The sequence below is a fragment of the Sceloporus occidentalis genome, unplaced genomic scaffold, assembly GCF_023333645.1.
Source record: "Sceloporus occidentalis isolate IW3139 unplaced genomic scaffold, rSceOcc1.0.p SCAF_1, whole genome shotgun sequence".
Classification (NCBI taxonomy): Eukaryota; Metazoa; Chordata; class Lepidosauria; order Squamata; family Phrynosomatidae; genus Sceloporus; species Sceloporus occidentalis.
The window spans coordinates 161,643,954-161,654,058 of record NW_028316981.1 but is presented as its reverse complement, the minus strand read 5'-3'; positions in this window follow the sequence as shown (position 1 = coordinate 161,654,058).

Sequence of the window (10,105 nt, the reverse complement as noted above, 5' to 3'; positions counted from 1 at the left end):
ACTTAAGCACAATTGAAACCAATCACAGTAGGATCGGAACCAGTTTCAAATGGGAATGATGATCATATAACCTGACCAGCATTTCACTTTAAATCATAGTGGAAACATGGCTCCAGAATTCCCAAGCATTGAGTCAGGGCAGTTAAAGCAGTCTCAAACTGAATTATTTCTGCAGTATGTTTTGGACCTTTGTTTCTGGATTTAGTTCTGTTGACATCTGACATAAAACAACCAACATTGCTCCTTGTATAATCTCTGAACAAATATTAATGTCCTGTGAAATACAAACTCAACAAATGAGTTTGGGATTATTAATGTTTGGACTATAATCTCAGCATCCCCTAGCTGGCTGAAAAATTCTGGGAATTAAAGTGTAAGAAGTCAGTTTTCTAAGTTCTGATCATGGTGTTTTTGCTTTGGCACTTAACACGGAAGGGTAGACACAATTTCTTCAGCTGTAAAAATCCGTCTGAAACGTTGCAATGTAAATTCTGTACTCCTAGTGGAGCTTTGCTGTCTGGAAAAAGCTGTCTGAAAAATAACACTTCCAATAGTTAGGGGAATTTCAGAAGCAGCCGTCAATAACAGTATAGAGAGCTGCTGACAGAAAATAAAAATAGAGAGAAAGCATGCTGGGCATACCAAAGTCATTGCAGATGTTCCAGTTATGTTTCTGCATCAGAACAAAGTTCAGAATTAATATAAATACAACACATATATATATGTATATATACACCTGATAAACATATGTAATCAGGTGCACTAACATACAAATACACATATATGTAGAAAACTAATAACTGCTAGATTGCATTAAAAATATAAATAATAGATAAAACTTCAGTAGTTGCTGGGGTTTTAGAATCACACTGCTCAGGCTGGACACCATGGGTTGGATTAGTTAACTACAGTTGGCCCTCTGTATCCACAGATATTGCATCCACAGATTCAACTATCCATGGCTTGAAAATATTTTTTTAAAAACAAATCTAGAAAAGAAACCTTAATTTTGCCATTTTCTGTAAGAGACATCATTTTACTATGCCATTGTATATAATGGGACTTAAGCATCTATGGATTTTGGTATCCATGGGGAGTCCTGGAAACAAACTCCTGCAGATACCAAGGGTCCACTGTATATAGCCACTATCAATCTCTGAAAAGCCTGGTGAATGTTTCTGAACATGTAATGATGGGATGCAAAAGGCTGTTGGGTTGGAGAGTGGTGATGGGAATTTCCCTTCCATTAACTAGCATAAGTGGCTCATTCCAGCATACAAACCAGTGTGTGTGTGTGCACATGTGCATTACACACAACCCTACTTCAGTAGGGCTAGAAAGAGTGGGAGACTCCGAGAAGCACCTTGCCCAAGCAATGGCATATGCATTAATATATACCAGAATTTGGAAAAGTTACCTTGTTGGATAGCAATTCCAAAAATTCTTGCAGACATCCAAAGCATAAACTTTTCCATATTCTTCTGTGTAGTTGCTAAGCAATCTCATTATAACTGCTATGTAAAACCAGAACAGTTGAATAGAATAAAGCTGTCAAAGGCACAGGACCTTCTAAACAAAAGTCGAGCAAAAGTATATTTTTGTCTACTTCAGACATAGTTGGCAATGGTTCTTATGCATCTTCAAGTTGACTCTGATGGCAACTCTATAGTAGAGTTTTCTTGGGAAGATGTATTTAGATGACATTTGCTATTTACTTTTCTCTAAGGCTGACAGAGTGTGACTTGTTTAAGGTTTCCATGGGTGAGTAGAGATTTGAATCTTGGTCTCCTGGAGTCCTAGCCCAACACTCAAACCACTAAACCAGTATTTGAGTTTAATTTGGGCCCAGACAGGAGGATCATCCACTTTCAGAGTCACATATTGATGCTGATCAAAGATGGCAAACTGGCAATGGTTGGTTGCACCTGTGGCTGCTGGCTAGTTTCAGTCTTTGGTGATGCCACCATATAGATACAGCAGACCCCAGGAGCATTTGAAAAAGCCTTGGTGAATGTTAATTTGGGTTCCCCTTACTCACTCTACCCTGACACCATCTCAAGTCCTTTGGTTTCTGATAACCAAATCTTGCATCTGTGTTGAAAGAGGCAGCTCCCTTTGCCTTTGTTTTGTGTTACTGACTGCCCTTGAGACAGGGAGTCCACAGCAGCACTGCCCCATTGACCTGCACAGTGACGTTTTTATTGTTTCAGAGTGAAGTATCCTTCATGGGAAGGAACACTGGGAAGATTAAGGCCAGAATCCTCTGGGTCCCCTTTGCTACTGGTAGCACTTTTGACCAGGTTACAGCAAGGGAAGGCAAGCAAAATCTGTCAGCTCCAAGCAGCCAGTTCCTCCACTTTTCTGTCAGAGATGCAGCCCCCATGGCCTTTTCCCTCTTCTTGCCACTGGTGAAACCATCATAGTTATGCCAGTGTACTGCAGATGGCCAATGAATATCAGGGCTACATTTCAGAGGAAGGAACTGGCAAAAGCACTGCTGAGTATTCCTTGCCTAAGAAAACCCTATTAAGTTCATAGGGTCGCCATAAGTCCACAGCCAACTTGAAGGACCATATACATATACAGCTAGCTAGCTAGAGAGATGGGTGGATGAACAGATGGACAAAGTAATCTTAAGGTGTTAGAATAGGAAAGAATCCTTTTGGGCTGAGGGGAGGTAGGTAGGTAGGTGGACAAATTAATCTCAGGCTGTTAGAAAAGGTAAGGAGCCTTTTGGGCTGAGGCATGGAATAAAAATAAGGTAGGTAGACAGTATTCTCAGGGTGTTAGAACAGGAAAGACAAATGTAAGGGTGAACATGCAGGGATGCAACATGGAACCGACAAGAATGCACTGGCCAACAACTTCTTTCATTTATAGGAGGAATAGCAGACTCCCAAGAAGAGAAGGGCTCATGCTGGCTGACACCTTGCTATTTTTTTTAGTTTCAGTTTAACACCCTGATTTTCTGCTTTTTAAAGCAGTAAAACAGTGAGACATATTAGCCACCTTCAGACATAAATGCAACCAAACTCACAACAGTGTTGCTGGTTATTCTGTTTTTCATGCACAATTCAAATTGCCAGTTAGGTTCTAGGGAGCCCTGTACAGCTTGGGTCTAGGTGCTGTGAAGGAGGGCATTGTTCTATGCAACTCTGTTCAGGTTTGGAGGTCTTCAGGGGAGGCCCTCCCCTCCACCACAGCCACCCTCACATGTATTAGCCTCCTTCACGGTCTCCTTCAGCTGGCAGGTGGAGACTTGGGACTTTTTCAAATGGGGAAAATTGGAAGGTTAAACTGGTCACAATGCAGGGTCATCCAGGGCATTAGGGACAATTTCGCAGTTGCATTTCGGACAACGCTGTGCACAAACCAGTCAGAATCCAGACAGAAAGTGAGGTGAATCAGGGAATAAGCATTTTCGCAAAAATACCGTGTTTTCATTTCCACTTCATTCATGAATTCGCTTTCTTCATGTAATTGCAGCAGTCTGAAAACATGTCCCCAATTCTCCCTGTTCCCAGATTTCCCATGGTTCCTTGCTGTGCCAAGGAGAGGGAGAAAGCCTTGTTCTTAAAGGGATACACAGACACCCCTCTTTCCCTTGCCTGGCTGGTCTCCTCTTCCTGAAGCCTCTAAGCCTTATGTCTTAGGGAACAGCTGGTGGGAGAAAGCAGAGAGAGGACATTTTGGAATTCCTCCTGTACAGGAGTGAGAAATGTAGGATATGACCTGGAAAAGGAGGACATCTGAGAGTTTCAGCCCTCGCTGGAATCAGGCAGGTTTATGGACCAGCCCCATCCTCTTTCTCTCTAGTGTGTGTTTGTGTGTGTTTTTATGGGAGTTTGCAAAGGGAAACCGCAACCTGCCTTCCTCTGAAACTGTTTCTAGGGCAAAGAGTATTTTCCTCCCCGGTTTCCCTTCCCTCTCTGGAGCATGTGTATGTATGCACTTGTGGAAATGACAGTTTGGAGCATGCACAAAAAAGTTATTTCCAAGCTAGCAACAGGGATTTGTCCTCATCCATCCGAAACCCAACTTTGCTTTCGACCCACATTTTTGCCTAAGTAATGTGTTTTTCACCCCTTGTTGTGTTCTGTGTGTGATAAGCATTAGCAAATTTGCTTGCTTTTTTGCGATGCCAGCACATTAACCATTTTCAGGATGGAAGCACATAGGTCCCCTTATGAAAAAGTCCTCTGTTGTTTTGAGAGGTCTTTGGGAACTGTTTAAAGGGAAAGCATTTTTCACACTGGTACTCTACTGTTCTTATTTGTTGCTTTTTAATGGGCATATTTTTAATTAGTCCTTGATGGTTATATTTTTAGCATGGTGTAGTGGTTTGAGTGTTAGACTATGATTCTGGAGACCAGGGTTTGATTCCCTTCTTGGTTATGAAACCTATTCAGTGACCTTGGACAAGTCACACTCTCACAGCCTCAGGGGAAGCCAATATCAAACCTCCTCTGAACAAACCTTGCCAAAAAACCCCCAAGATAAGTTCACCTTAGGGTCGCCATCAGTCAGAAACAACCTGAAGGCACACAACAACAACAATGTTTTTATTAATGCAAGCTTTTATGTGTATCTGTTTTATTTTGGTAAGCCTCCTTGACTGGAATGATGATGATGAGTGAATATATATAACAATATATAAAACAAATGACAACCAAGAAAAAGAGGAGTATAAAGTAAGTGATTAAATGGAACATAATGCCATGTTGTTGTTTTTACCTCCCTAAAGCTTCAATGAAGCATATTTGTCCAGCTTTACTGAAAATTCCAGTGGAACTAATCAGAATAACATCTTTAGGGAGAGAATTATATCCAAGGTACACACCACTGAAAAAACTCTTGTTTCTTGTACCAGGAAACTTTGCTACAGAAGGTAACTGTTGTGTGATCCTTGCCAGCTAGAGCTCCAGAAAATTCCCCGCGATTCTTCTCTTCAACCGACTGGGGAAGTACAGTTCCCAAAATAGCTCATTATTGAAAGTAACTTGGAATGGATGGGTCCTTGCAGGCCGGTTGCAGACCTGTTTGAGGAAGTGTGAGACTGTCTGCTTGCTCTTCTAGATGCTGATTCACAGCCTTCCCAGCATTTGCAGATAATACTCTGATGTTGTTAATCTATGTAGGGGATAGGATTGGGATGAAAAATAGCTTTAAAAACATCAGGCATTTGAGCTTGTGAGGAATCTGCATGCCCTGGGATAAACATATAAACCAGCTTGCCTAATCAATGCCACAGGCAACCAGTGGAAAGCAATGATATAGAAACCTACTTTCCACCTTTTTAGTCCTTGGGCCCATTTCAAAGAACAGGACCAGGGGTTCTGTTGGCTCATTCTTTTTGAGGTAGCCAAGGATGGCCCCCAGTCAAATGGAGAGGAGCATTTTTGATACCTCCCTCACTCAGCTGGTTCAACTCTTGAGTGCTTTATTTGGAACTACATTTGTGGCTGATTTCATGGCCTTGATACACAATTTTCATGCTTCATTTATTACTGCCATAGAAGACAAGAAGTCTGTACATCTGGATCTGATCACAACAGTTCATATGCACATCCATGTGACAAATGGCACCAATTAAGTCGTTTTTTAAAAAAGTCGATGCAATGCTAATAATTCAGGTTAGGGTTCTCAGCTTCTTTAGTGTGGAAAGCTTTGTGAATGATGTTGAATTGTTTGTACGTAGTGTGGGCCCTACAATAAAATGCAGTGTGGAATGTATGGTCAAAAAGGTGTGGCAGGCAACAAGAGGGCAAAGGTTATTAATGCAGCAGAGCACTCAAAGCTTATTGTTTTAAGCAAAGAAATCTTGGAATTTATGTACTGAGGTTAGGAAAAGTTGAAAAAAACACCAAACCAAAACAATATATACAGTACAATATGTGTGCGTGCATGTGTTTGAATAATAATAAATATAATATTACATAATTCATTATTGTAAAATAACAATGCCTTTATCAGACCCTGTTTGAAATTATGTATTTCAGATTTGTGGTCACTGCATAAGAGCTCTGTGTTTGTTTCCACTTCCCCTGCCTGATACATATTATGTACAAGATAAAATCCTAGGTCAGTGATGGCGAACCTGTGGCACGCGTGCCAGAGGTGGCACTCAGAGCCCTCTCTGTGGGCACATGCACCATCATCCCAACACAGACTTCACTAGAGTTTGTCATTAGAAATCCAGAGAAACGTGGCACTTTGCAATAAATAAGTGGGGTTTGGGTTGCAGTTTGGGCACTCGGTCTCTAAAAGGTTCTCCACCACTGTCCTAGGTGTCCCATAGTGATCATGTGGTCATCTTGAATGAATCAGTCTAACCTACTTCACAGGTTTGTTGTTAGGATAAAAATGGAAGGGTGTGTGGATGGATGTGGATGGGGAAAACAATATACAATACTTTTAGCTCCAGGAGTTAAAATGAATGAAATTAGTTAAGAACACAGCAACCGCACGCTCCTGAAACCTAATATGTACAGGCGCTGGCATCATGGCGGCCTCCCATCCATACTGGGGCTGCCATGATGCCGTCACCGCCGTACAGCAACCAGACGTCGCTGGCAGGAAGTGGCATCGTGGCAATGCCCCTTCCTGCTTCTGGTGTTGCAAAAAAGAAGCTGCTCTAGGCAGCTCTTTTTTTGAGGCACATCTGTGCTGCAGCATGGGATGTTGCAGCACAGACACAGGGCTTACAGGGGTGGCACGGAATGTTTCTGAATGTTACAGGTCACTGATCTGAGTAAGAAACACACCCTTCTCTTGTCCTCTTTGTTGTTGCCTCAGATACTTAAGAGCTGAGCATAAGACAGGAGAAGGAGCCAGTTTAACAGTCTTGTACCACTGCTGAGTGGCACCACAGCCACAGTCATAAAAGTGACCTAAAAATTATAGCTATAGTACAAAAATATATTTTTCTCTCATCATCTTGCAATTACGTGTGTGCATATGGCTTCAAGTAACCTGTTGACACATGGCAACCCCATTAATTCTACAGGGTTTTCTTAGGCAAGGAAGACTCAGAGGTGGTTTTGCCTGTTCCTTCCTCTGAAATCTAACCTACCGTGCCTGGAATTTGTTAGCAGTCTCCCATCCAAGTACTAGCTAAGCAGGGCTGACCCTTCTTAGCTTCCAAGATCAAAGGAGACTTGGTGTCCTTAGGATATTTAGGCACTATAGTTATACCATAGAATCATAGAGTTGGAAGAGACCTCAAGGACCATCGAGTCCAACCCCATTCTGCCATGCAGGAACTCTCACTCAAAGCATCCCCGACAGATGACCATCAAGCCTTTGTTTAAAGACCTTTAATCCAAGGGAGTGTGTTCCACTGTCAAACAGCCCTTACTGCAAGTAACTTATTTATAGAATCATAAGAGCTGAAAAGGGCCTCAAGGCCCCTGCCCAGTGGAAGATCTCCAGCTAAAGCATTCCCAGCGGGTAGCTGTCCAGCCTCTTTGTGAAGACATCTGGAGATGGAGACCCCATCATCTTGCCAGGCAATTGGTTCCTTTGCCAAACTGTTTTTACTGTCAAGAAGTTCCTTCAAATGTTCAGTCGAAATCTTCCTTCCTGTAACTTAAAAACCATTAGACCTGGTCCTATTGTCTGAGGCAGCAGAGAACAAGCCAGCACCCTCTCTTTGTGGCAGCCCTTGATGTATCTAAAAAGAGCATTTGTGGCACCCCACAGTCTTCACCAAGCTGAACAACCCAGCCTTTCTCAACTTTTCATTATAAAATAAAGGTATCATACATTTGAAAAATGCAGTCCAAAGACTCAGTAGCAAACAACTTCCAAGCTGTTGAGCCTTCTTACCCTCACAGAGTAAATAACTGCCTTGTGAACTGGAAAGGAAGGGAAAATAACCATTGTATACTCATCTTCTCTTTCACTGTTTACTGCTTTAGTGATATGTTACCATTATTGACTTAATGTAAGCCACTCCAGGAGCTTCAAGTACACAGTTAAATGAAATAAAATAAAAAGAAATCACAACTGGGAAAAAACATCTATCCTTGACACACATCATGGAATTAGTGGGTAGATTTTTCAAGGTGTAATTTCCAGGCAGGCTGAAATCTGGGCACGTTTCCAGTTAACTTTGGCTTGTTTGGAATGTTGTGTATGTTGCAATTTCTTTGTTAAACGTTAGCTGGATTAGGAACTCTCTCTTCGAGAGAAGATTTCCTGGCTGCCTTGAACTTTCCTGCCTACACTCCTGGCCTCTAAAAGACAGAGTGCTTGTGGTGGGGAAATGGGAGAAGGTCAAATCAATAGAGGCATAGGAACTGGCTGTAGCAGGACTTCCCCAGAAATTCCCAGAGGGAAGAAATTCTTCTTCATGTGTCTGTCAATCTGTCCCTTCGTCTACTGGGAGAGGCCTTTCTTGCAGTCTCATCGCCTTCACAGGCATAGTATGTGGGGAGGTAAGATAGGACCTTCTTGCTGGCTGCACCAAGGATCTGGAGCTCACTTCCTAGACAGGACAGAATGGCCCCCTCCTTGCTATCCTTTCATTGGAATACAAATATATATTTTTTTAAAAATCCAATACATTTCTGACTATTCAGGATTTCAAATAAAATGTTTTTAAGAGGGTGCTGTATTGTTTTAATTGTGCAGTACTTAAAATGCTCTTAGTTATTTTAACTGTATGTTTTAAACTGTTTAATGTTGTTAATGTTTGCTTCTATTTTAATGTTTGATCTTTTAACACTATTGTTTTGTTAATGGTTTGATACTGTTTTAATGTTTGATCTTTTAATTCTGTTGCATTTATTTTAATTTATAATCCACCTTGAGTCCTGGTTATAGGGAAAAGGCATGGCATAAATAAAGATAATAAGAATTAATGTCTTCGTAATCTATCTACCACAGTGTTTAAGCACATGTTTACAGTAAAAGCATCTTAATCAGTTCTGTGCTCTATAGAGGTGAGAGAGGACTAGAAGACTTTTGGTTATGCCTCTCTTGCAGAAGAAAATCTTCTGAAATCACAGCATATCCCACTTGGACTGAATCAGCACTGCAGAAATATTACATTTTGACATTACTTCAACTGCTATGGCTTAATGCTATGGAATTCTGGGATTTGGTAGTTTTGTGAGTTATTTAGCCTTCTCTGTTAGAGAGCTCTGGGGCAGAACAAACTACAAATCCCAGGATTCCATAGGATGGAGACATGACAGTTATAGCATTGTTAAACTGCATTATTTCTGCAGTGCAGATGCTGCCATAGTGTCCTGCCAGCATCCCTAAAAGTCCTACAGCTGTACCCAACCTGTTGCCTTCCAGATGTGTTGGCCTACCTCTTCCAGCATCCACTGGCTGGGGGATTATGACTGTTGTCATACAGTATATCTGGAGGACCCTAGATGTAAGGCTGAAACTGAGCTCTGGTTCTAAGAAAGCAACAGTCACTTCCAGTTTAAGGCTGTTAATTTGGGCTAACAATCCCACACAAATATTTTAACAATCTGTTTCACAACACCTTCTGTCCCATCCCCTTTTCTTTCTACTCCCAGAGAATAACGCAAACAAGCTCCAAATTGACAGGAAGGACTTTTGCTTCATCCCATTTGAGCCTGGCTACTGTTGCAGCAACAGAACCAGTATATGAAAACAGCAAAGAAAATGTGTGTGTGTGGGTGTGTGAAAGCAGAGAGGGAGTGAACATCCTCATATGCTCCAACAGGGCCTTTTTATGGTCAGTAGGTCTTCTGTAGTTGGAATTAATAAGATCCAGGACAATCTGTTATGCATAAACAGATGCCTGTCTGGAGTCAGTAATGGGCTGGATGAGGGAAAACAGACTCAGCTTGAATCCAGAGAAAACGGAAGTACTCGTGATAGGTTCCCCGGGCCCGGGGATGGAGATTTGTCCACCTGTCCTGAATGGGGTCACGCTTCCCCTGAAGGACTCAGTTCGCAGTCTGGGGGTGCTTCTGGACTCATCGCTCCACCTCACATCTCAGGTGGATGCGACAGTCAGGAGCACTTGTTATCAGCTTCGGCTGATATGTCAGCTGCGACCCTACCTGGGCTGGGGGGACCTTGAAACGGTGGTACATGCTCTGGTGATCTCTCAGTTGGA